At 44.1% G+C, this 26,922-nt stretch overlaps 1 protein-coding gene across 6 annotated transcripts in view; it reads left to right on the top strand.

Moving 5' to 3' along the window:
* The window catches only part of LOC128873116 (RNA-binding protein Musashi homolog Rbp6), a 760,808-nt gene that overhangs the window by 448,583 nt on the left and 285,303 nt on the right, over window positions 1–26,922 (top strand). The gene's annotated exons all lie outside the window — the stretch shown is intronic.

Genomic DNA, 26,922 nt, shown 5'->3' with positions numbered 1-26,922 from the left:
ATCGAGATAATTGATACAACGTGGTTTGGGTTAATTGATCGCCACCCGACGGATAAATATTGCTCGCGTCTGGATTCCTGTGGCTGACGTTTGTCTCCATTTGCAGGGGCAAGAAATTGATTGCGTGTAGCGTTGGTGTTAAGACCAACGACCGGATGAACAATTTATTGGCATAAATTACCTAATCAAATTTTGGGTTGCTCTTGGATGGCTTCTGAAACGAAAGAATTAATTGGTTGGGTTTCGAGGACTTGCAGATTCAGTTACTTATGATTTAACTGAAGTATTAAATATTGGAGTATAAATAACCGAGAGAAAATCCTGTATAATTTCGTGTACTCGTAATTATTTCTAGAACGCTCGTCAATTTCGGAGTGTATCATGTCATGGAAAATGTAGGGATGACGAAACTTTTGCCGGGGTGTCCCAGTTGAATAATGGAGGACCGTAATTATATTTCACGACTCTTAGGGTTTCCGCGGTAACCCGTATAAGTGTGGTTTAGATCACTTTTTAGCTTTCTGACGGAATACACGTATATCGCTCTCGCTATGAACATTGATCACGGTATGGAACCATTTATATTTCTTAAAATTGCTTGACAAAATCTTTATCTGGGTAAATAATTTACCTGGAACTTTTCACTGGGCTCGATTTACGCGCGTTTAAACAATAACGAGCGACGAAGCTGGCCAGCACGCGTCGTTGCGTTCCCGCCATCGGCCCGGAACGATGCTCCCGGCAGAGATTAATCGTCGAAACAGCGACGTGTCACAGTTTGGCAAATACGTTTCTGTCGGCCTGGTTCTGAGGAGACAATACGCCTGGAATAATATCGTAAGGCAGGAACGAATAGCGACGGGCGGACAGAGAGAAATAGTTGCGGACATTAGCTGTCCACAGAACCATAAGTACGACGACTGCGCGGTCGCTTCCGTAAGTACTCCGAATACGTATTAACCGTAAGGCCACGGTTGCCATGGATATATCCAGACTCACATAAATTTCGCGTAATTCGCTCGACTAATGCAAATTGCGAGCGCACGGTGCCAGAGTCTAACACCTCCTCGATAGTACACGAGAACGAGATGGCACCGCGCATAAGGACGACCCAGCCGCATCCTATTAAGGTTTCCAGCATCTCCGTGTCTCTTTCTCGCCTTCCTACTCGCGTCCCTTTCTTTCTTTGCGGTGCACGATACTGGCGGGAGTCAAATTCCTGGCCGAAAGTAGGTTCGCCACGTCCTATTTAGCAATTGCACCATATCTACGGATGAGAGAAGTCGTACCGTGGTTCGTTCGAACGTTCGAACCTCTACGAAATTAATTTTGTAATTTTAATTCTTGTCCTTCGGTCTAAAGATAATTCAAAACCCTACTAAAAGCTCCTGTTCGAGTCTACCCTATTGTCTTCCCCTGTACGAAACGAGAATAATTTATTCCACGAGTTCAACTAATTTTTGCACGACGAGTCATTTTTCTTCAGCTCGAGTGCGTCCTGTGTATTTTTATCTTGGTCCACGAATCCTCGACGTTCATCCTTCCCGCAACTCTTTCATCTTTTTCCTCTTTTGTCCTCTTCCGCCTCTTCGTTCGTCGCCGGGCGGTTCCTCCATTCTTCAAGGGTGCAAGACGACGCGGAAAGCGAAGGAAGGAGGGGAGGGGGCGCGCAAGAAACGGAAGCCAGCGAGAGCGTGCGCGAATCTCGTCCACTGACAAGCTTCGTCACATTAATTAGCGGATCGTTCGTCTCCGCTTGCGTTAATGAACGCTCTCGTGTAATTCTGGAGAGGTCCTTGGCCCGTGTTGTGCGCGAGAGAAAATTAACGAAACAAAGGGGGGGGCGAAGAAGTAGTTTGATCCCGGACCGGAAGTCGCGGCGGGGCCTCCGCGAACGATCCTCCGGTTCTCCTTGGCTCGATGCGTATCAGGTGAATTTTGTCGAGGGAGATTATCTGCCCCTGCCGTTCGCTCAAACGAATTATGAGAAGGATAAAGTGCCACTCGACGACGTCACAGGTAAATACGGGCAACTGGAATGAGATGCACGTTGAGACATGTAATGCGGAGTAGGGGTGAAATTGATCGTTTATTTTTGCGTGGAATTAGATAGATGATTTTAGGATGTTTTTCTATGTTGTTAACTATTTTACGTTACTATCTAACGACCAGTTAAATCTGCAAACGATCACCCGCGGGATTAGTTATAGCGTAGGAGAAGACGACACATCGGGGTGGACACTTTTGCCGTCCAGCTGGCGAAACGTGTCACGGACAGACGACAAGAACGTTACCATTATCGAAAATCACCGGTGAACGCACGCAAGAGCGATTTTGCGAATCGATGGCTGCGCCGTTTCTCTCTATTTGTCGAGGACAATGATTTCGCAACCTGCCGCGTAAGCACCCGCAGCGTGGTACCTATGGTCGATCAGAATGGCCGTCAAATTGCGCTTAATCGACCCGTGTTCTGATTAAAAAAGACATAGATCGCACGTGCCGCGAATGTGCAGCCTCATTTGCTTTCAGTTTAGTCGGGGTGCGTGTATCAGCAATAATTTAATCAATCGGTGCTGCGTGTGCGTCGCTCGACGAACATAATTGTACGTGAAAACGACCAAATAGCAGCATTCTTTCGCTGTTTTACGCAAATAGGGGATCGCTGTGCGGCGACGTAATGTATTTAAATACGATAGGAATTAACTTTGTACTGCATGGGTCGCTGCTTTGGATTTGTGCGAAGTAAACGATGATTTTATTCCTGCGATATTATTTAATACTAAATCTGCCAGGCCGGACTCGTGCATTTTGAACTTCCTTTTAAATTATTTAATCATTAATGATCTTTGAGGAAAATTAATGAAATGGAGATCTAGTTACTTGGGAACTTGGACCACAACTCTTTATTTTTAAATATATAGTTCTACGCTTTCAGCAATTGGAGCACTGAAGTCACATGAAAAGAATCGCGAATCACTACACTACGTCGGTACATACCACGTTTAATCCGACCGCGAGTATCGTTGATCGCTAAATAAATCGTAATATAATCAATTGCGCGCGACAAACGAACGAAAGGATCTGGCGATAGAATTCATTCCCCTCGTTTAACGGTTTCATTATCCATCGTTTCGCGCGAATAGACTATTCCCCCAATAGTTTCGCGACTCCTCGTTCGCTTCTAGCGTTCGTTTCGTGGCTCGAATGTTCCCTGATATTCATGACGATACGAGTGGCGTGCAATTAGATTTGTAACTTCGTAATGAGCTTCGAGGAAAGGAGGCTACGGTGAAACGTGTGTTCGTGTTTGCATGCGTGTGTACGTGTATGTATGCGAGTAAAGCACGGCGACACGTATGACTTGTCACGAATGAACTCTTGTCCTCTCGTCGTCTCGCGTACAATGTCACCTGTCACATTCTTTTTGCGCCACGACATCAAACGCGGAACGCGATTATTAACTACATTATATTTTAACAACTGTGCAAAAAAGTATTGCAGATCGTTTGTAACGTGAAGCAAATGTCTCAATTGTTGGAGCGGTAAGTATTTTTAATAAATCCTTTTATGAAATTATGAATAGTTATTTTAACGAAATAAATTAAGTATGTTTATCTTACCGAATACAACATGTATTTTTCGACGAAATTTGATCAATAGCGTGAGACTCGCAGTATCCTTTATCTTTAAACGGTCGTTGTATGATAGATGTGGTGTTTGAACACGATTGCATACTAATCACCAGCGCTCAGTACAGCAATTACGCGTAATTGTAGAGCAAATGTACTTACAGTAATTACAGAGTAAGTGGACTTGAACGCAAACTTTGGCTCTATGAATAGTCTGATAAATAGATATCTCTCTTTGAAGCATACCTGAAGATAACGTGTAATAATGCCTTTTACTATAGTGTCACGTATTTACAGAGTTAACCTTACAGAGTTAATTTGCCTTATAATTAATTCCAATTAGGAATTTAATACTTCTTAAATAAGGAATAGGAAAAATGCATACCAGAATTTATTTGCACGGGATGAAATATCTTTATATATTTTTTTATATTCGATAGTTTCGAAGTGCTGCATTAGACTACACGAGCAACGGAAACAGCGCGGAGAATAAATAGTCCAAATTGATATTTTACAGAACCGAATAGTCTGTTCATGAGCGGAACACTTCGCATACGAGGAGTTTGAAAACCAATGTCGTGTTTCTTGCGGCAATACCATTTTTCTGGAAACGATGGCGGTGGAAACCCGCAAATGGTCCAATTTCAATAAAAATCACGGCAAAATTGGTCGTACAATTTCTGGAAAAAGTCCAGAAGCGATCCACGATTTCGTTACCGTGGAAATTCAGACAGTGACTGCCTCGCCGAATAAACGAAAAACGGGTTTTGGGGGCGCGGGGACTTCGCGTCTTCGTCGCACCCTTTCTTGTTACCGATACTTCTTAAACGCTTCACGTACACTTCGAGCACCCATTCCTGGTAGCTCGGAAAATGGTGAAAAATAAGCAGCGTCGCTCATCCGCGGAATAATTTATTTGGAGAGCCCGAAGCCACTAAGCCCTGCGGAAATTGTCTGCAGTCCTTTACAGAACTCCAGCCACCCCTGATTCTCCTTCTCTCCCTTGAACTTCTTCCCTGCCACCCTTCCCGTCCCGTCCAACCCCTACCAACGTTCTAGCGTACACTTCTGTGCGTTTCTTTCTTCTTTCCTCTCTCCTTCGTCGAGTGAGTCAACAATACGAGAAGCGTCCATTGTCGAATGCTTTTAAATTTGAAATACAAACCGTCTGCCTTACCACCCTCGCCCCTCGCACCCCACCAAACCGTCCCTACCCCGAGCACAACCTATCAACGACATCGTGCACGCGCACCTTCCATCCAAAAGGCTTTTTCTCACTTGCATTTTTTCTTCTCCTCGATTCCCAACTTTTCCCTCCCTGTCCTTTTCGCGCCCATGCTCTTTTCCGCCCTTCCACCGTCGCAGTTGGGTAGTTTTTAATTTTTTTTTTTTTTTTTTAAATTGAGAGAAACTGAGGCGCCGCGACGCGGACGAAGTTATTTCGGAAACGGGGGTCGAGTTTCGGACGAAACGAGTAATTTAATCGCTCGTGCGATCGTGGAATTGTTATCGTAATTATCCTCCGGGGGAGAAGTTCCCGCAAATATTATTACTCGGCGATACGGAACAATGAAACGTAACGAAATAGTTTCGTCGAAGCGATTATTCGTTTTGTTCGATGCGCAGTCGAAATATAGTCAGTCCCATAAATATTCGTACCGTCTATGTTTATTCAAGTAATTTACCTAAATTAAATGATAGGTTTGATGTTTTCAAATAAATTTTTCATTATATATACATATATACACGTGTAAGTTCATTAAAAGATTGAAAATATAATATTAAAAGTTCTAGTCGAATAACTGCTGTGACGTATCGCAAAAACATTTACTTCATCAAAAATTACGGAAACCACCCATTAAAGTTAGTTCGTCGAAAAACGTGTTTAAAGTTTCTTTCAAGCAATTTCCCACCCAAGGGCAGGTAACATCAAATCTCTGTAACGTCGTTTGTACTTCGAACTTCGTTGCAATATTTAACACATTTATAAAAGGTGTAGAATAGGAACTTAGTTGGTGCAACTTGGAAGAAATGAATACTCCGTTGATCGTCGTTAGTAGTCGGAACTTATTCAATCGATTAAATACCACCGTGCTTCTCAGATTCTCTTGAGATTAAATACGTGTAATTTCATTTCGTAATTGAAGTTGGTATTTCCATCAAAAAATCAAATATGTTTACGTTCGCATTAATGCTTGAAATTTCATCCTAGATTAACCTAGATAAGAATATCGCGCAGCTTTCAACGAATTATGCCGCCGAAAGTGTTCCATAAATAATAGTCCGGCGATGTGTATGCTTCAGCATAATCCCGAAAGATATATTCGCCAGTCTTTCGCGGAACTTCCGCTTATCACGGGCCGCGAATTAAACTGCAAGGCGGAGAGCTGTAACATCTGTTGCTAGCGGTTTAATTCGTTCTCCCTTCGCGGTGAGCATTGTACCAGCCGTAATCACAGCGAAAACAAGTCAAAACTAGGACGTGCGGTATCGCGCGGTTGTGGAACGAGATTACGGAAAAATTGGCACGCGCACGCGCCAGTGAGCTGGCCAACGGAGATCACGGCGTGTCGTCCGTGATTTACTCTAATTGTTAAACATCGCTTAGTTTCGAGAAGTCTCATTTACATCTAGGTTGTAACGCGCTCGTGTTTTTTACTCGCTACCACCCTTTCAGCCCCCCTCTCCGCTCAGTGTACGTGACATTTTTATGGGAGAAATTCGCGGCGATACAGCCAAGGGATATATATCGCGCTGCAACATTTTCTTTTCTTCGCCGAGGATGCATACCAAGGACGTCCGACTAAATCAAGCACCGTCGCGTTTTACGACCGTTTATAAGCTTCCCGGTTATCTTTCCAGACAATGGTGTTGCCCGAATTCCGTCCATGATTTATCCTTCTATTTACTGATATCGAGCGCGACACGAGCGTGACATTTTTCAACCGTGATATGCTACTTGCAACAAAGTGATGGCGCTCCTTGAAATTTGTATACACTTTTTATCTCGTAACGCAAAGCTTAATACTGTCATAAATGTCAGACTGACTCGATACTGAATTACAACATTCTTTGATGGTGTTATCCATAGGATGACACCTTTATTTGTGACAATTGCTGGTTCTTCCGAAAGGTCCAAGGATTCGAACAATCTTCGCAAACGTTTTCAATCGTACCAAACAGAGAAAACAAAAAAATGGAGTTTCTTGAATTACAAAATAAAGATTGTATTAGAGTTACAAGTTATTATTTTATCTGGAATTATAGCCGTCTAAATTTACTATTCGTTGCCAACGTAACGAACGGCGTGAAATTACGCTCGTTGTTTGTGTTAAATTATTTTTCATTAACGCGCGAAATTTTCATACAAAATACTGATGTATGAATATTTAATACGCGTAATACCGAATTCCATAACGTCGAGCGACAATTTTCGATCATTGGACTCGACCAAAATGTTCACGAGTTTTGGGACGAAAAATACAAAATTCAATGGAAGAGAGAAAACAACATTATACGAAGGGACATGCATTCCATTAGACTTTTAACGAACGGTCGCGTTCGATTATGAAGGATTCCGTTACCAAAAGTCGAGAAGAAAATTATTACTATTTATTCGGGTTTGCTCGGATTTAATTATATCTTTGTATATATTTGTAATACCGTCGCGTGAATTATTGCATTATTCTGTACGAAAATTCTCTGAATTATAGAAGGTCATGTACAATAAAATATTAATGAAATTTTATTCGTGACATACTTTTCTGAACTAATGCTTGTACTTTAATTTGGCTTTTCGTTCGAGTCAGTCGCGTACTTTGATTTGCAATAGAAATTAGAATAGACAGAATCCGCCAAGAAACGTCGATGGAAACTAGCGTTAGGGTGATTTTCAACGGTATCTGGTAACCGACGTAGAATAAAATTGCGAGCCATCCCTAGGCGGCCTTAATACCATTCCCTCTGATTTCCGGCATCGGGGAAACACGATCCCCTTAATAGCGCGTAACATCAACAGGAACTTTTCCATCCAATTCCTTTCCTCGTCAAGGAGCAAACTGTCACTGTCAGTTGAGCAGTCGAAATGGGAAACTCGGCGGGAAAGTTGCCTTTAGTTATAAATCAAATCGGGATGGGGACTTAAATATTTTACGACGAAACTTTTGCCTTTCTCGAGGCTATCTGTCGACGGGTGCATTCCGCTAGAGGGAGAGGGGAGAGATTATTTGGAGTCATCTTAAACGAAAGTATTTCTAAATTCAACAATCGCTGCTCGATGGTTTGACAAAATAAGCTTCCATTTGAATCGAAGGATTTTTGGCATGTAAAATTTGCCATTTTAAACAAACTATATTTACAAGTGTAACGTAGCAAAGCGTTTCACGAAAGAGTCTACACTAAAAAGTTGATACCTCGAATAAAACACCTACGAGAAACGATCACCTGATTGAATAATCAATTAATCACGCACAATCCAAGTCGTCCACTCTAAAGTTTTACGCGGGATGTAAAAATTCGCATAGCTCTCCGTTTAAGAAGACGAGAAGCGTAAGATACTTGGGCGCGCTCTAAAGTATAAAAAAGGGTGCTTCGTTTTCCTAATATCTTCGGAGAAGTCTGCTCGTAAATTCTGATAAATTCATCCAGTCTATCAGTCCCGCGTCACACGGTTACGCGAATAAAAGTTGAAATTGGAGGCACGAAGTTTTAATCGAAATTAATAATTACTCAGAGTCGGATGGCCGTACGTCGGCCATTATTAACGATCGAGTCTGCCGACAGAAGTGTTAAAATTTTAGCTGAAAGCGATACTAGAATATTACGCGAATGATCCGAATGGGGCAGAAGTTTGACGATATTTTCGTGACTCACGCCGCTGGACCGTGAGGATAGAGTTTGCATGTTGCACATGGTATATGGCGACGTACCATGGGTGTAAAATACCGCGTACACGTTGTAGGCAGCAGGTACCTGCGCTACCGGTGCATGAAATATAAATAATTAGTATGATATATAAGCCGCCTGCGGCCTGGTGCGCTGCGCGCGATATATCGACGTGACCCACGGCTTTATTTCGAGACCGGCCACATTTTATCCGCTGAATTACGTTTTCCACCTGCGATTTATGTCACACGCTTTCAGAGAATTACTGCCACAAATGATAATTTCACTGCGTCACGACGAGAAGCCCGAAGAAAGTGGCAATGAATGAGAGACAAAATTACTGTACAAATTTCGGGGTCGTTTGTCTCTCGTATACAGACTTTACACGTGTTATAACATTGTTCCGAATTCAATTTATCCCTGACAACTACTTTTGCTACATCAATTGGTTCTCTGTTTCTTATTTTTATTTTTGCTTTGACAGAAATGACATATTTATCTTTATAATTATCACATATTATCTAAATAATTTTATTCCACGGAAGTTTATTCGAGGAAACGTTACTGAAGATAGAGAATATCTTTTTCTCTCTTTAAAAGTAGCATCGAGAAAAATTATTTGAGAAATTTCCTTTTCATGAATGTCCTGGATACAGAATTTGTTATACATACACTGTGATTCGACCTTCGGTTCCAATTCTTCTTAACAGGTTTTCTTACCATCTTAGTGGGCCCTACATTACTCGGTTTATGTTATTTTAGCTTCAGGAACGGCACTTTCGGTTTCTTTGTTTTTGTCCCACCCCTTTTTTTGGGAAATATTTACCCTCTCTAAGAACGACACCGCACCGTCGTATGCGAGACTCCGGGAAAACAAAGGGGGTGGAAACTATCGCGTGAGAAAAAATCCAGACACGTATGCCGGTCCATTCAAAGCAGTCTCGAGGGAAAGCAGCATCACGTTTCGGTTTTACGCATGAGATCCTAAAAGCGGTCTTTTATCGCTTACTCGCAAGGATTCGAAACCAATCTTTCTTCTTCGTTCGAAGAGAAAGTTTATCCACATATTTTGATACATAATTTCAGACATGAGCTGACATCCGGATATCGTTTCACTCCTAATCGATCACGATTTGCGTTCGATGTCAAGAATTTTTGTGAAATTAAAATTAAATTCAAATATAATATATAAATAAGAATATTTAGCATTCAACCACTAGTACTATCAAACACTTTAGTGTAATTTATACCTGTAGTTTAGGAACATCAAAGTGTATCCTTTACGGTTTGTTCTCTGGGAATTAATAAACCAGGTTACAACTTCGTGGCAAGACACGTAGCTTGTTGATATTTATTTATTCTTCAAACTTCGTTAGACGTAGAGTGCTCGGCGTAACGTGAGTTGAGTACTCTGTAGCTGGAGCATGGAATTAATGCTGTACACAAATAAGAAGGAAAGTCGGGATATTTTAACATGAAATGCTCGGTTAGGTGACTCGCTAACGTGGAGACCGGAATGCCTTGAGATACTCTTGGTACCAAGTGCTGCAGAAGCAGCGTGTTTTCTACTCGTAAATCTACTCGCTCTACTTCGAAATGCATGAGGTTATCGTTAATCCATGGAGGACATATATCAAGTTTAATTACTCGTCATTCGAGTCGGATCATTTTTAAACCAAGGCAGTTGGTAGATAATCATTCCAAACTATATAACAAGTGATAATAAACTTGATACAAAAAATGTAATCTAAGTAAGTATCCTATCACGAGTAAATTAAAGAGAGTATTTTTCATATTAAAATAGGAAGCACTAAATAATTTCATGAAATTCGTTAAATCCGATATTTTTACTTTTATATCTGAATTTCGATTTCTGTCTCGCATTCTACCATCCGATGTCAGGTTCCATCGTAACCGGTTTATCCTTCGTTTACATCAAACCTCGTCGTAAACGGTCGAAGCCAACTTGGAACGATTATCGAAAATCGGTCGCGAACGATGATAAAACAAACGGTCCAGTGTACAGACGTTTTCCCCTGAAACAAGCTATATCGGTTTATCGCGGTTGCTAGCGAACGGTGAACGATTTATGTGGCCATCGTAAAAGTAAACCCCAGCTCGCGCAATTGTGTCAGAAATGAAATGAAAGGGAGCAATTAAATCACTTTGTTCCTTTCAGCGGTATATACGCGTATATACACACGGCCACGTGGTGCACCCGTGAAAAGTGCACGGAGGCTCGTGTCTGGTCAGTTTTTACAATACAAGTGGAAAAAAGGATAACGAGGAGGAGACAGATAGCGCGCTGCGCTGACTGGCGTACTGGTCCCACCCCCCTGGTTTCCCACACACCCCTTATCCAAGCTTTCGCTAACTCTCGGTCCCTTCAACTCGCCTCATAGAGCCACATTCTCGAGCGATCCATTTCCAGATTAAACACGCGTAAAACTCCACTCTGGTGCGGTACACACAAGAAACTCCGTTTCGCTCTGTCCCGCGGACCGCTGCTATTTCCGTCTCTCGCTCGTTTGCCGCCCTTCACTCCCACCCCCTAAATCTCCCGCTCCCACCAACCCCCGGGAATACACAGAGTCTTATCTGTCCCGCTTTGCGCATGAGTGCCAGGGGTGGGAGAGACGAGGCTCAGAAAAAGAGGTACGTTTTCGTCTGCGGGCTCGTTCAAAAACTCGTTGAGGTAAATCCGTCACTCGAAGAAAGAGGTTTTTCGAATCGCTCTTGGACACGTGACGGAAGCTTCCCTCGGAGAGGCGCGGAAGGGACATTTCATAATAAATCAAGCATCGTAGCGGTCGGTGATAACAGGGGTCTTTATTTCAGACGAGGGTGTATCGGTTCCACCCCTGATGGAGACGAACGCGAGAGAAAAATGTGATCGAAATCGGTAGAAGAAATCTTCGTCCTACTGACGAAGTAGTAATTTTGATTTATCGTAGCCTCTTAATAAATATTCGTAGCTAGTAGGATTTACATGTTAGAGAGGAATCTACAGTCAGTTTCATAATGATTAGTTCTCATTTATCTCTCCACTTCCTCGTGTTTAACCTCCCTCTTTTACACCAACTAAGAAACAGTGCCCTGTAAACGAGCGATAAAAAGAATCGCACCCCACACGCAGCAATTGCATCCTAACGTTGAAACGACGGAAGAAACACGACTCAATTTGCCTCCACTTTGTTCGCACCTCGCAGGGTACTCGAAAGGAGTCCCTGCGCGAGCAGAACGAAGGAATTTGACAAAGTTAAATCGAAGTGAAAGCGGGCGGTCCAGGGAAGAAGATAGGAAAGGTAAGAGGCACGGAAGGAGGGTGGGCCCGTCGGAGACATTACCGCAAGCGTTTCGTCCCCTCTTTTTCTCGTCCTTCCTTTTCCCTACCTTCGTCTTTTTCACGCATGGACCGGTACTCGGCTGGCACGTCAATGCTTTCAGGCGATAAAGTGCTTTTCTTTACGAAACCACCATCCGTCGCACAAGCGCGGCCAATCAGGCGACAATGGCTCGTAAATTCGAGCCAATCAGGAGGGAAGCCGAGACGTGACCGCGGCAACGGTGCGATATTGCTTATGAATTATTTAAGCGGCCAGAATAACAATGTCCTATCTCTATCTCCTTCGCCTACCTCCCCTTTATTTCTCTGTTTCTCTATTCCACGTGTAAGCACCTCTTCGGGCTGAACAAGAAATCGTCCAGCGTTTTCTTTCGGATTGAAACTCGCGTGCCCATCTCGATCAGTATACTCGCTTTCCTATTAGCCTTCACAAGATGTGATCCCATATATAGACAGAATATCGCTATGGTTTAACCATTTTAGCCTTATCGCTAGGTGAATAATGTATAGAATCGACCTATCTAGTTGACTTGTATTATATTTTCATGCTACCCTAATCAATTCATTCGCATAGAAAAGATAATTGTAAAAGGAGACGCTATGCTTGTGAAGTTTCATTACACAACTTTGAAGAAACTGTGTATTTATAAAGGGAAATATTTCATCAAATTGTGCAAGGAAAGACGCATTTCTACTGTAAAATGTACATGTTCCTAACAATATGCGTTCAACAGTATTAAGGAACGTAAACTGATCCAGTTTATGAAAATTGCGCCCGTGGTACTGGTCGGGGACGTCTTATCGGCTTAAGTGTTTCCAATAATACAGGGGACAAGAAAGCGAACTATGCAATTACCTGGCGGGCTTCGACTTCGATAATCGACAACACCCTTTCGAGTTCCCAGCGACGTGCCCGACCACCGGCTGATTCCGAAGTCCCTAACTACTTGCTCCGTGGGAACGTGGACACGCTGTTCGATTCCCGCTTCGATCATCGCGCTTTGCCCGAAATGGAACGTTATTTGAGGGGTTGCCCCATCTCGGCAATCGCGAAACACGCGATACATTCACGTATTTTAAAGTGAAGCTTTTTGTCGGTTGCATCCAAATTCATCCCCTTTTCGCATTTCATGCAGACGTACACATATGTGTCAACATCCCCGAAGAATCGACGATTGGGCCGTTCACCTTATTCAGGCAGAGCCGCCGCTTCAGCTATTCCTATCGTCGATCGGCGTATAAATTAATCTCGTTTCCGCGTTTACGTAATCATTAACCTTCGCCGCGCGCAGCCGCCCCCGTGATCGTTCCTGCCAATCCGTCGCAACTATTCGACAAGTTCACGATTCCGAATCGTGGCTGGTGCTTCTTCCGCGACCGGGGGGGGGGGGGGGGGGGGGAGGAGGAGGAGGAGGGAAGTGGATTTGGCTCGCGAGTTTCGTGAAGGGATATTATGCCGTGGGTACGGTCGCTCTCCCCTGCAAGCCGCAATTTCAGTTCGGTCTGGTGGACCTTGTTGTCCGTGACACTTTGACACAACTCCGGACAGAGAACGGTGTCCAGAGGGCGCTTGTGCAAGGCAGTTATGAGTTGCTTAATTGTTTTGTCACTGTTCAACCCCGGCCCGCTCGTGGCGGTCCTACCGTGTTCAGTTCGTCGTTCCCCTGTCTTCGTTGTCATCGTTGTCGTGGTGGGCTGGTTTCGCAGTCGTCGTCCTCCTCGCCCCCGTTGCTGCTCTCCGTTCCGTCCTGGCAGTCCTGTCGTAGAGTTCCACGAATGCTCGGGATCGTTTCCGGAATAGTACTGGCTTACCCCTTGACAAGTTATCCGTGGGATTCTAACGTTAGGAAAATCGATACCGGGACACCATTGTTTGCCTACGGAGATTCGCAGGATGGACCGCGCGGAATAACTGTTGCTTAAGTTATTCACACGCCGGGACTTGCGGGGAGGGGTGGTGGTGGTGGTGGTGGTGGTGGTGGCAAGGATTCGTGTAGGGGAGGGAGGGAAATCAATTCGACGCGATATTCCCCTTCGTTCCTTTTGCTTTCTTGGTTCGCGCGATGCATATTTATGAAGCGTTCCGGAATGTTGAAGGAGTCCCGGGTAAGCTCGTAATACGTCTTCGCCGGGGCTCCATGGAGTGGCCCAACGAAACCGGCGAAGTTTTTTTTTCTCCTGGATAAAGTTAAATTGTAGTTTGCCAGTATTTTCTTTGCCGGTAATTCAGTACCGGTGTTACTTCAATCGCGAAGTTCTGCTTTGTTTCTTCCTTTGTCGGCACCGAGCGCCGCGGTTACCTCGATGTAATAATAATGGGAAGAGGGATGCATTGTTGTTTGAGTGTACTGTTGTTGATCATATTTTAGTGGGCGATTTTCAGAATTTCAAGTACCATACGATGCCTTCTTGACAATTTTATTCGAGATATACGAGCTTTGGTATGGGCCTGATTTTGTCAATCGTACGTATCATTTACATAATTTAATTACATTCCGTGACGATTCGAAAAATTAGAAATCATTTATGCATTTTTGTTAAATGAATTCGCAATTAATCAAACTTCCTAGAAAAAAAAAATAAAAATCGCGTTATCACTGTCCACTGTAACGGGGTGTTAACGCCGCCGCTCGCCGAATAAATTACCGCACCCATGCAAAATTCTGACACGCGCGTTCATGGTAATCAGATTGCAACATAATCCGTCGTCCAATTTGGTGAACGCGAGTGATACGACGAAATTGCAACATAACCGAAGTTTTCCACCGTGTAAGATTCTTACGTAAATGTTATAACGAACCGGCATTTGCATGTGCATTTACATAGTGAAGTTACTATTACGTGCCGCATAACTATATATACGGTTTACATACAGGGGGAGACGACATAGATTTTCATTTTCATACTTTACATTCATTATTGAGCGCAATTTGTCTGAAAATAATTCAGTAATTAAAGCATCCGCGAAAACACGTTTGGAATTCGATAATCGAAGTATAAAATGGAGCCGATCCGGTTGTCTAAGAAATTGCCAGCCGGGTCCGTAGATTAAAGTTTGATTAAAATCTTCCTCGAAGTAGCGATTGATCCGTCGGTCCTCTCTTCTCTGACAAATAAAGCAATCATTCTTAAGAAGCAATGAAAAGCGTCGATCCTTGCTGGAAGCATTCATAAAGTTGGCTTCCACTTACGGGATTTCGAAATCTCAAATTCCCGGGATTCTCCTATTTCCTGCTTTCTGCTTCACCCTTTATTCTAGTCTCCGCGTCGTCTTAATGAAACCCCTAATATTCCTCCTTTCCACGACCCCCCACCCTCAACCCTTCTACTTCTTCTCTCGAGACCCGTCCAGATTTGAACGTCGACGGCGGTAGATCGCGGGCGTTAAAAAGGCCACTATAAATTACTAATTAATGTTGCTCGTTTTATTTTATGGTCCCACTTCTTTCGCCCTTTGCTCGTAAAGGCGGCCAGCGACGTTGCTGGCGAAGTAGGCGAGAATTCTTCTTTAATATGCTGAAAATTATTAAGCGACATCAGCCACAAGAATCCCTGGGAAAATGTTCGATTAAATCATCGTTTTCAGTAAAAGTAGCAAAAGCTATATTTAATTTCAGACTTTTATTTGATTTTTGATTTTAACTCGAAGTAAAAAGAAATATCGTCAACGATGTTGATCGTCGCGATGTCAACGCTTGACTGACCGACATTTTGCTTTCGTTGTCTCGTACACCCGTGACTTGTTTATGTTTGAAAAATTCCTTCGTATTTGCAGAGTGTTTGAGTTATAACGCGCTCGGATGCAAAGTCCCGACAATTTGTCACCCGTGAACGACCTATTTTTCGATTTTCCGCTGTGTTTTCCCCCCCGTTTCTCCCGCACGTTCCATTACTTGCGTGCATAAATAAATCTGCGTTAATTCCCTTCGAAGTTGTTTCGAATTTAATTAGCCCCTTTCCTAAATTCGTCATTCTTTCTGGGTCACAAGAAAAATAGTGCGAGGAAGCGGTGTCACGGTACGTCTTCGCTGGGCTCAAAATAAAATGGAATTTGGAGACCTCGCTGAAGCGAAAAGCAGTAAGGAACATTTTAAATTCGAGTTGAGACCACGAAATTTTACTTTAAAGTAGTGCAGCGGTCCTTTTTCATACACGAATATTTCTACGATTGAAAACATGGAAGCCGTAAAACACAGGGTTAATATTTGCGTAGAAGAAAAGTGTCGAGAGAATTACACCAGGCCCCAGCCGCGGCATTGCCAAAATAAGGAACGAGCGAGCTACCCGCGAATCTGAGTATCCCACTTTTAATATCTTTTTATTCTGAAAATAGTTAATTAAAATCCGTGGCTCGCGCGACACCGCGAAGAACGCCCGGCCTCTCGTAATATCCAGTCGCGCTAATCTTCGCTGAAATATCATTGGGCTACTAAACCTCGCCTCTTCTCCTTCGCTCGTGGGTTCTGGAATTTACACAACAAAGGAAACAAATACACGGAACGAATCAAGAGGACGCGATTAGTGGCTCGCCGACGCGCGAGGACTTTATTTCTTAACGGTTTACACGAGGACGGAGACCTGAAATATTCATGGCTCTTTGAAAATTTATCGCAGTTAAATTATACGGTGGAAAAGTGTTTGCTTGCAGCGCATGAATATACATAGCTGTTGGAGTGTACAAATATTTTTAGTTTATCCGAAATTCAATTCTCTTGTTCAAAATGGCCGCCTGCCTGTAACGGTGTTTTGTTGTGCATGGGAGTGGCATAGATAAAGTTAACTCTTGCCTCGAGTAGCAGTTTAAGAACAAAGGTACATGTAAATATAGTTACAGTTACCGAAAGACCTACTCGAATGACTAAATTTATGGTTTATTTATACCATTCCATACCAACCGATTTGCTATGCAAACATCACAAACCTATTGTATTAATATTCCACCTAAATCTCCAACATGTGATCAGAGGTTCAACTAACCGTTGCTCGGGACCAAAGTCTATCGATTAACGGAAACTGATTGTTTCCTACGTCTCTCGAGCATCCAGGCAACCCCTTAATAAACTCTGTTGGGATACGAGAGCATCCGTCGCGGACGTATCCTGTCGTTCCCTCGCGAGTATCGGCGGTCGTTATCCGTTCGTTTCTCGGGCTGTCCTTGCGTTTCCTTCGCAAAAAGGGAGTTCATCGGTGTCGGCAGATGCCGGGGCTGCTAAAACGTTCGGGCGGGCGCCGCCGCGATATTGGCTGGCGCCGAATGCCGTTGACGTTGTCGAGAAGATTTCTGACAAGCGTTGTTATTAAAAATTCCCTGCCACCTCTGCGCCGGCTGTGTCTCAGCGAAAGAGAAAAGAAAAATGAAAAAAAAAAATGGAAACAGACGATCCTACGGAATATCGAGCCGGGTTGACGAGACGCCTGGAATCAATCGAGCGACGCTCGGCATCGATACATCGCGTCATCGTCGTTGTTAGCGACTCATTTCCGTTCCCTTCTTTCCTCCCTTGTTTCACGTTTTCGCTGGCAGTCGTCGTCGACGAGAGGACGCTTACAACGAACGCCCTTTACGAGGTCGCTCGCAACACGTGCGCGATTGGAATGGCATGTGCCGTGAAACGCGTGTGGTCGCTCGTGCTCGGTTATAATTACGAATGCACGACCCCTTTCCTCCCTCTCTCTGGCTGTACGTATCCGCATGGGGGATGTTTTGTTCTAATCAAGCTGACCCAATTACGGGCTTCGATCCGCCCCGATAAAGGTATTCGATATCGGTGAATATATTATCTACAACTGCGTAAACCGATAATCGCTAATAATTTCTTGATCGACCTTTGGCGCTGGTTTATAGTGCCGGTACCGTTTCCAAGCAGTGAATTTCGTGTGCGATTCCTGGAAGAAATACGCGTACGCGTGGATTAAAGTACGCCGAGGGATTACTCGGTATGTTGCATCGAGGAGAGCTATCGGTTATTCGGTATCGATCCGAATCGCGTCGCAATTTTAAGAACGGTGAATCTTTGACGAGATTGAAGTAGTTTCGAAATTATGGAGGATATTTATGCACGCGCTGTATGATATTCTGTCTCTGCGAGAGTGGTCGTCATTATTCATTGGCGGGTTGATGGCGTCACGTATGTGCAATATGCGTTGAGGTATGATATTGATACTGGGGCACACTAGCTGGATGGTTTCACGATGTTGTTTCTATCACACGTTCGTAGTAACAGTAATATATATTTTAAGTATGTTTTCTTGATACATGTATTTTATGTATATCATAAATGCATCAAATCCGCAGTCTACTGATAGTATACGATATTATAGTATACCACAGTGCCTGATACATAACATACTACAAGAGACTGTCAGAAATTTCCATATATATTAGATTGACCAAAAGTTCGTTCGGATTTTAACACACAAGTAACCATAATTTTTCTTAGACTACGAGATATATTTATTCTGTAACACATTGTCCATGTTGTTCTTAGATATTTCTCTATATTTCGAGGAAATTCATGGTTCCCCTTTTCTGGATGTCCTCGTCAAGTTAATAACGCAGCGAACCTAATGCTATCATACGGGTTATCACATTTTCCAACGTACACATCAAAACCTGGTCCTTCGAGGAACATCCTGTACCTTTGTTCCTCATCGCGGCTCCGCTCGTTATCGGTAACCGGACTTGCCAGTAGTTGCGAATAAAAAAAATCCGTAACACGAATACCATTCATACGTCACCGCTCTGAAATTTCCGCACACTCGTCCCACCACATTCCGCCAATTCGCTCTAAGGCAGACGGCGGCGCGATGGGGGCAGGAGAGAGGGATGGTGGTGGCGGGTACGCGTCCCTAAATTTCACCGCTCCTATTTTTCATCCTACGCGGTGGGTAGCATAAAAGGACCTCGCCTGGAACACGCGTATCCGGCGCACTTTATACCGCAACGCAGCTGAACGCCGAGTTCCACCGAAATTCCGGGGCTCGCGCTCGCTAAATGATAAAACCGGATTACGCGACGCTCCCCTCCTCTCCCATTTCTCATTCGTCGGAGGCTTTCAATCGCGAGAAATTACGGGATCCCGCTTCTCGACCGCGAAGCCTCGCGAGGGGGGAGGAAAAAAAATTCGCGGGCGTCGACGAGCGACACGTTTCCGAAGGGGCGACGGTTGATGACTCGAGGGGAAGGCTAGGTAACGGCGGGGAAGACCGCTGGAGCCGGAAATAAAATTGTTTCGGGGTCTCGTACCTTCCCGAAATCGCGACGGAGACAGATGTGGCGCGTGATTGAGCCGCCATTAACCGAGACTCGTTTTACACTGTTCCTCGTATAGTGGAGATTCGTTTATTCGCTTTAAATGGACATAAACACGATCGCAATTAAATGTGACGAACACTAAACCTATCACGTAAAATATTTTCGCACTTAATCGAAAGCAGTGCCTTCGATACTCCGAAACTTTTGTTCCCATTATCTTCACTAATTACCACTAAATCTGTCGACTATAAAGTATGAGTTTCATAAAAACTCGAATACGTCCCGGCCGTAAATATAGTTTTAATAACTTCGGCTGTCGATTACTCCGCCAAGGGTTTGATTACAAATCGGTTAATCGAAGTTCCATTGTTCACCGTCGCGCAAATAAAAATTCAAAGCCAGCAATTCACCGGTGTCGGTTGAGGTATCGTTTTCATTTCCTCTCCTCCCTCCACCTCCCCCCCCCCTTTTTTTTTATTCCAACAGGCTCGTTACGGCCGACACGCGATGACGACGCGTTCGTCGCGGCCGCGCGAAATAACGTACATTGGATCGGAACGGCCGGAGTCCATTTTTATCGCCTATACATCTTGGAACGTGGAACACCAATGGCGAAAAGCGTGCAGCGGTACGGGGATCGGCACTGCGCGCAGCTGGCGCCGAATATTAAAAGCAATCGCTCAGTTCGCATAGTAACTGACCACCCTATCTGCCTGCAGATATAATAAATCCGCGGTCCGCGAGTTACCCGTTATATACGGCATCGTTCGCGGTTCGGGTACGCAACGAATGCATCTTGACGGATCTTGACATACGACATCGTATGGAACCTTTGCGCTGTAATACAGTGTTTGTCGACGAGGCGCACGAGGGGAGCGTAATCGTAAATTTCAATCGATGCGGTTATTAAATGGTACGCGACGAGATTTACGAGATCTCGACGACCTTGGTGTTGCACCATTTAGTTTTTTTAAGATTGTAAGAGTTAAATGTTTTATCAGTGTACGTTCTTTTATTCCACGAATGTTTACGTTATTCTAAGCGACGCAATCAGCGAGCCTGAAGTTGGGGGGAAACTAAGCTCGGCTCTTAATCGCGAGGGAAAGCTTTTCAATTTCAAGATTTTCACAAACTCGGATCTCCTTCATGCAATTAACGAGAGTACAGAAATAAGAAATTACACACTCCCCGTGACGGAGTTAAGTAACGTTCTTCAATCTTCGTCCTTGTTCTTTGTTCAACGAGTCTAGAAACGAAACTTTGCGACGGTTTTTGCTCCGTCCGATCGTAATCTACTCTGGCAAATAACTTACATTACATTACAGTTTTCTGTATATCTCACCGATGTACCGAAACTACCTAGAAATGACAGTTCCGACGGCCATTACGGCCAGTTTCGAAGGTACCGAGAAACTTTATGGGCTAGCAAAAACGTCGAACTTCGTATACTTTTCAGCTCGCCCAAGAGAAATCCTATTTTCGGTATATGTGGATACGAGCTGTTATAGTCACTGAAAACTACCGTAAGAAGCTTCGTGGATACTCAAAACGATAAACACTCTGCTTGGATCACTCTTGGAATTCCTCAGAACAATACCACGATATCTCGACATAATGGAATCTCTTATTGCTTCGATAAAGAAACTTTGATTGCATTGAATTTTTCAAGAATTCTTCATCTTAAGGAAAAATTGAAGCTATTTAACTAATCTTTTTATATATAGAAAACTATCTCTACAGTGCTGTTAGTTTTGATTAAGTGATAGAAATCAGTCAAAATTAAATATTCGATTGTCTAAAAATATTTCTGAAAATTCTTAACTATACAATCGTGTCTCCCTGTTAGCTCGAATAATGGAGGTACCAAGAGTAAGTTGAAAGTACAGCTAACAGCAGTGACATGACAAATTGCTACCACCCTGAGAGTATAAAATTTAATCTACGCTAACGTCCATATGAAAGGCGAGCTTAGTCGCCAATCCATATTGAAGGCTTAATAACGCTGACGACATATCGCAATTAAGAGTTAAGAGCATCCAGTCAAAAGTGTTTAATATAAACGTACCTTGAAATAATCTTCGCTAGAGACGAGCAACATTTTCTTCCAATAATAAATGCTGAATAATATCGAAGCATAGTGATTTATTTCAACTTCAAAAGGTTCTAGCAAAATAGTGTAATGTTTTATTTACCATCCAGTACTTTAGGACAATGCTTTTTGTTTAAGTTTCTCGATTTTCCCTCAGAGTCCGTGTCCAGTCACTTCTACGTGTCCTGAAAGATTCTCCTCGCCGGTTCCTCCCCCATTCCCTTCCGCTGCGGAAGCTGTTGCGCCATTTGCGTATTGCCGGAGGAGTTCAAGGACAGCGTATCAGAAGCACCGAATGATACGAGTTCAATTTTCGCTAAAGACCAGGATAACGAAAAGAAAAGGGGCTTCTCCATCCCTTAGTCCCGGTTTATTGTCTCTGGCCTAGTTTTCAAGCGATGACTGTATTGTCCAGGCCTCGTCGTCTCCCCACCCCTCCCCCCTCGCCATCCCCATCTTCTGTCTTTCTGTGTCATGCTTTTTCCTCCCTTTGTGGACCTTTTCGATGTCCGATTCCCTTTTAGACGGTTCCCCGGTTCGCGCTCCGTTTCTTTAGTCCCCGTATGAAATCTTTCCATTTTCCGTTTCCAGCCGTCCCTTTCACCCCATCCACATCCCCCTCTCTCGCCACATTTCGTTTCCCTTCTCGCCTCTACGAGCGTTCGTACGCGGATCCGCGAAATCAGAGCGAAGCGGCGTGCACGCGTGGCGATATAAACGCGAACAATGGGGAAAAAGCTCGTGGAAAAAAGGAGGAGCCTGGGCAAAAGGGAACAGTCGCGATGTGAAAAAAAAGAAAATAGAGGGGAGTGGAAGAGGAACGACAGAGCAAAGAGACAACGTTCCGTCACGTCGACGAGGAATGAGAGGAAACGAGCGACAAAGACGAGGGCTCGATCAAAGAGTCCGGCGTCACGCGTGCCGTCGGACAACAATGACGAGCAATGGCGGAGCACATTGCGACGAGATCCACCAGAACGTGGCCAAAATGTGTAATTACGAAATTCTTAAACTTCTGCTGGTCTAACGTGTTCAATTTGCTACTCGATGAACACAGCGTGGAATTCGCTGTGGAAAATTTTGCTAGGTTCGTTTCTATTTTGCGGCTGTAGAAAATATAGAAGAAACAAGAGTAATGATAACACCTATTACCCCTTGAATAAATAGTGGCAATATTTCCACATCTCGTGCACCTCGTTTCCTACCGATTAACTATATTTTCGAAATATCGATAAATTGATTCTTCGAATTTTGACCACGTTTCGAGTTTAAATCTGTCTCACTCGTGCGAGGGGGGACTGGCGTCGAGGAAATTATCTGTTGCAAAATCATCGCGGTGTATTTGCGTTTAATTTGGAGAGCGAATTAAGCGAGTGTTTGAGGCTGGGAGGGGGGGGGGGGGGGGAGTAACGCGACCGTCGTTATCGTTTGGGGGATGGAAACGAATCGATGGTCTCTAAAATTTAATAATAATTTCCGTCGCGTTTTCATCCTCGCGCCGATCAACGTCAAACACGAGGACATCGACGATGAGATTCCTTGTTGCCTTTCCTTGTCGCTAGGTATCTTCTGCTCTCTTCCGTTATTCCATTCTCTGTACTTCTACTTTTGTTTCTCTTTCATTCTCCATTCCTCTATTGTCGTCCAAGTCTACCATTTATTTTACAACACTGTTCCTTCTTGTCGTCTATTCTTCGTCAGTACTCTTCTACCTTTCTATCTCCCTCTCTGTGTGTAGAAGATCGTCCATGTTTGTCGGCCGAGTCGTGTCCAAGAGAAATAGAAATAAATCATAAGCGCGCTGTGTTTAAATAGCTAACGAGTGACGGGCTAGAGGAAATAGAAACGGCAGGGTAAATAGGTAGGAATTTCGATTTCTCTGTGCATGGCCCGACGTCGAAGTGCGATTCACGTGGCGCACGAATTTAGATGGTATTTGCTTTCGAGTTTGTGGTAATTGGTGGATCTTATGGCGACGACCGATTTCTGAAACTGATAATTCCTTTAACGACCTGAAGTCCAGTGGTAGCGACGGTTTTGACTTTGCTTGATTCTACCCGAAGAAAATTGTTCCAATGAAACGGCGAGTTTAAATAGTTATGGACGGTACATAGTCAGACACATTTTTCCCAGCGTACTACTTGCGCGTTACGTCCTCCTCGGGAACGATCGATAGCACTTACGAAATAATCGTATCAATAATTTCTTCTTTTCAATAAAATATGATCAAATAATAAAAATAATACGAAATTTCAAATTTAATACTCTTCTTAAGTGAATTAGGCCAGCCAAGTATCGCACCTGCGCTAGTTGTGCGAGCCACGGCGCGAACATGGAAATAGTGGGTATCCACGATCACGGAGTAGTCTACATTTCTTTATGGATGCGCCGTGTTGCGGGTGGAACTCATTACTTCGGCATTCCCCACTCCTCTCCAATAAGAGGAGGTCTTCCCAGCCCGATTAAAATTCAACGTGCGTTCGGCGACGGGCTCCAGTAAGTTTGCAGCAGCCGAGAAATGCGCGTCATTGACATAAAACCAGGGGAAAAAATAGGGGAATACGAGGAACAAACGGATTAAGTTATACGTGAGGAATCTTTGACTGCGACGCGAGCCGTTTTATATTCGGGCCATCTGCTTCCGTGGAAAAAGATTGCGCCCCTCTTCTGACGGGTAACTGCCGCGCCACGGTAGTTTATGCTTCGCGAATGAAATAAAAACAAGACTAAACGTCGCCTCAACTTCCTTAGATTATTAGAGGCGTAAAAAAAGTTTCTTTATAGGACAATCCCGTGGCGATAAAACGGGCAAGAGGGATTCTTTTTCCCGCGAAAGCGACGCGTGGCGCGACCTCTGCGTCGTAACTCAGAGTGCGTATCTTTGCTTCCACGGGGGAAGCAAACTATGTTTCGAGTGTTTTATTCGTTCTTTTAGGCGTGGTAGAGAATATCCAGAACCAACTTTTAGAGAATTTATCAGAAGGCTGATAAATAATAAGGGAAGACAGCATTTTCAGTTAGAATAACGTTAGCTTCGGAATAGCAAAGTAGTATTAGGACCGAACAAGCGTTCGTTTGCGTTGCATTCATGGTCTAATTCCGTTGAATTCATTTCTGGTTTAGGTTTATTCGTGCCTCTGCTCATTTCAAACTGGATCGTTAATGACTTCTGTTAGCCTTAGAATTGGGTTGAAATTGGAATTAGTGCTTTACTCAGGAGCTTGGCAAATGAATCACTTTGCCTCTTTAGAAGCAACAATAAAGTAAGATTTCAATAATGTTTGTTTCTGTAAAGTATTCTAATTTAAGTTAAAATTCGAACGATTAAGAAGGTCTTAATAATAATACAGAGAACGGAAAGTGATTGTACCAAGGTTAGACGAGTATTCAAAGACTAAAAACTACGGTCGAAGGTGCATCAATCGCAAGCCTCGTCGCAGCTGAGAACCTTTCATCGGGCACGTGGCAAAGCCACTCGAAACTTCCGGTACTGACACACCCACGCGGCCAGGACAGACGGAATTAGAGAGAACGGTGGGAAGATTGGAGGGGGTGAAAAACGCGAAGAGAGAAGAACGCTCGGAGGGGTTCGAGAATTGTTCGAGAGTGGGAAAATCTCCCACTTGTAGCTCGCTGATATTTACACCGATCTTACTTGGACTGTAGTTAAATCTTGAACGACACTCACACCGTTCACTCTATTCATCTGTTTCAACCCTCTGCCGAGTGAAACGCGTCGAAAAAAATCTCCACGCGGAATCGATACTCGAAAGCTAATTCAACATTACCAGGGTACGAACACCAATATATGTAGTATCAGAGTTGCTATATGGAAAGAATTCCTTGCAAAATATAGGCATCCTATACTCCCAAACATTATTTTGAAATTTACCAAGGTGGAGTACCCTTCGTAACGTATAGGCACGAATCTTAACCTGATCTAATATCAGCAATCGTCACGTGGAACGACCGAACACTTGGAATATAACGATCGACATCCGCGATATCCCGGATACAGCGTAGGTCTTCCGGGTCGTCGTAGCCGCTTCCGCTCGCGAGAGAACCAGGACGCGAAGAATAGTGTCCCGGATTACTTTTCCAAATGTTGCTGATACGAGGTCCGGGTTCTCCTCCGTGGTGGCTCGTAGAATCAGCCGGTCGTCGGGGATAGGTAGCTCTTCCAATTTCCAGGCGTGCGAACCAGATTGAATTTCTATCGTCCCCGTCGACGTCGTCTTCGCCGTAGTCGTCGTCGACGATGGTTGGCGGCCGATCATTTCGCGCGATATCGGGTAACTGGGTTATGTTTGCGAAAATGGCTTCGAGCCTCTCGATTTTTCTCCGTAATGCCGCCCTCCACTCTCTGCCACTATCTCTGCCGATCCCTGACTTTGTCTCTTTCTCGCCCTCTCTTCCTCTGTGTCCCAATCGCTCTCTTTCTTCCTGTTCTTTCGCCAGCGCGATACTCCCGGCCCGGAACCGAACGGAATGAATCGAATAACCGGACCGTCGAAACTAATCTCGTTGATCGATTCGTCGAGCACGATTCACTGTCCGCTGACAAATTTCAATCGACTGGGGACGTACCTTCCACGTCGATAGCGGGTAATGATTGTGGGTTTTGATTGTGTTGTATTCTCTGGACCTCTCAGGGCGGGTTCGACCGGTGTTTCGAACAAGTTCGTCGCGATTCTCGATCGATGATTCGTTGGCTCTAGGAAGACCGCGAGAGCAGCTCGCCGAGTCCATTGGTTAGAGAGTTCTTAATCCACAGTTGGCTTAAGTGGTTCTGGAATGAATGAAGTAAAAAATTAAAAATACAAAATATCTTGACAATTCTAAACACACTTGAAAGAACAAAAAACAAGTGGTGCCTGTTGTTTCGAATCTAAAAAATTCGAATCGTGGTAAATTAATTGACGGTCGAATCGCATCGGGAAGAAGTAGGCCAGCGACTGGTGGGAGTCTCGGTGGTCGGGTTCGATCATAAATCACAATTCGTCCCGCAGTCGGTATCAAAGCGAACCGCTGTTTAACCGAAACACACCTTTGAGGATGATTCTCTGATAGGGAGAACGTGACGCAGCCGAGGTTCAGCTTCTTCGCGAGTGCTCGTTCCGCGACAGGGAAGAGAAAACGTAGCTCGAGGGGTAGCGGAAGCCACGAACGTGGTAATGACAAGCAAGAAAACCCGCCTCCATCCACCGCCACCGTCGCCATCCGCACCAACGAACGTCGACGACGTTCCTCTCCTGTGTTTTCTCCCTTTCCTGTTCTCCGCTCCCGCGAACCCACCCCGTTTGCATAATCCCCTACGGCAAAGTTCACACCGGTCGCTCGCACGCCCCCGGACGCCCTGGAGGACGTCAAGCGGCCCGACGTCGACAGCTACAACGACGAGGGTGGAGAAAGTCTTTCAGTTTTCGTCTTCCTGCGCCAACACCGCGATTCTTCACTCCCTTTCTCTCTCTCGCTCCCTCTACCAGGCGCTTCGTTACTGGAAGAACCGGAGGATTCGTTTCTGCAAATTTTTCTAATCTTTCACAAAAATGGCGTTAGAATGCTGTTTCTCAATGAAACGAGCGGGATGGAACATATTTGATTTTTGTACCGATTTATAGAAATTTAATGCGAAGCTGAATGGAAACTAACTTTATAATAAATTAATACTCGAATGAAAACGCCTTATCGGTGATAATTAATAATCTACTCGATTTAG

Source organism: Hylaeus volcanicus, chromosome 3 (genome assembly GCF_026283585.1).
Source record: "Hylaeus volcanicus isolate JK05 chromosome 3, UHH_iyHylVolc1.0_haploid, whole genome shotgun sequence".
Taxonomy (NCBI): domain Eukaryota; kingdom Metazoa; phylum Arthropoda; class Insecta; order Hymenoptera; family Colletidae; genus Hylaeus; species Hylaeus volcanicus.
The sequence above is the reverse complement of the archived record's forward strand: the minus strand, read 5'-3'. Positions and strand labels throughout refer to the sequence as shown.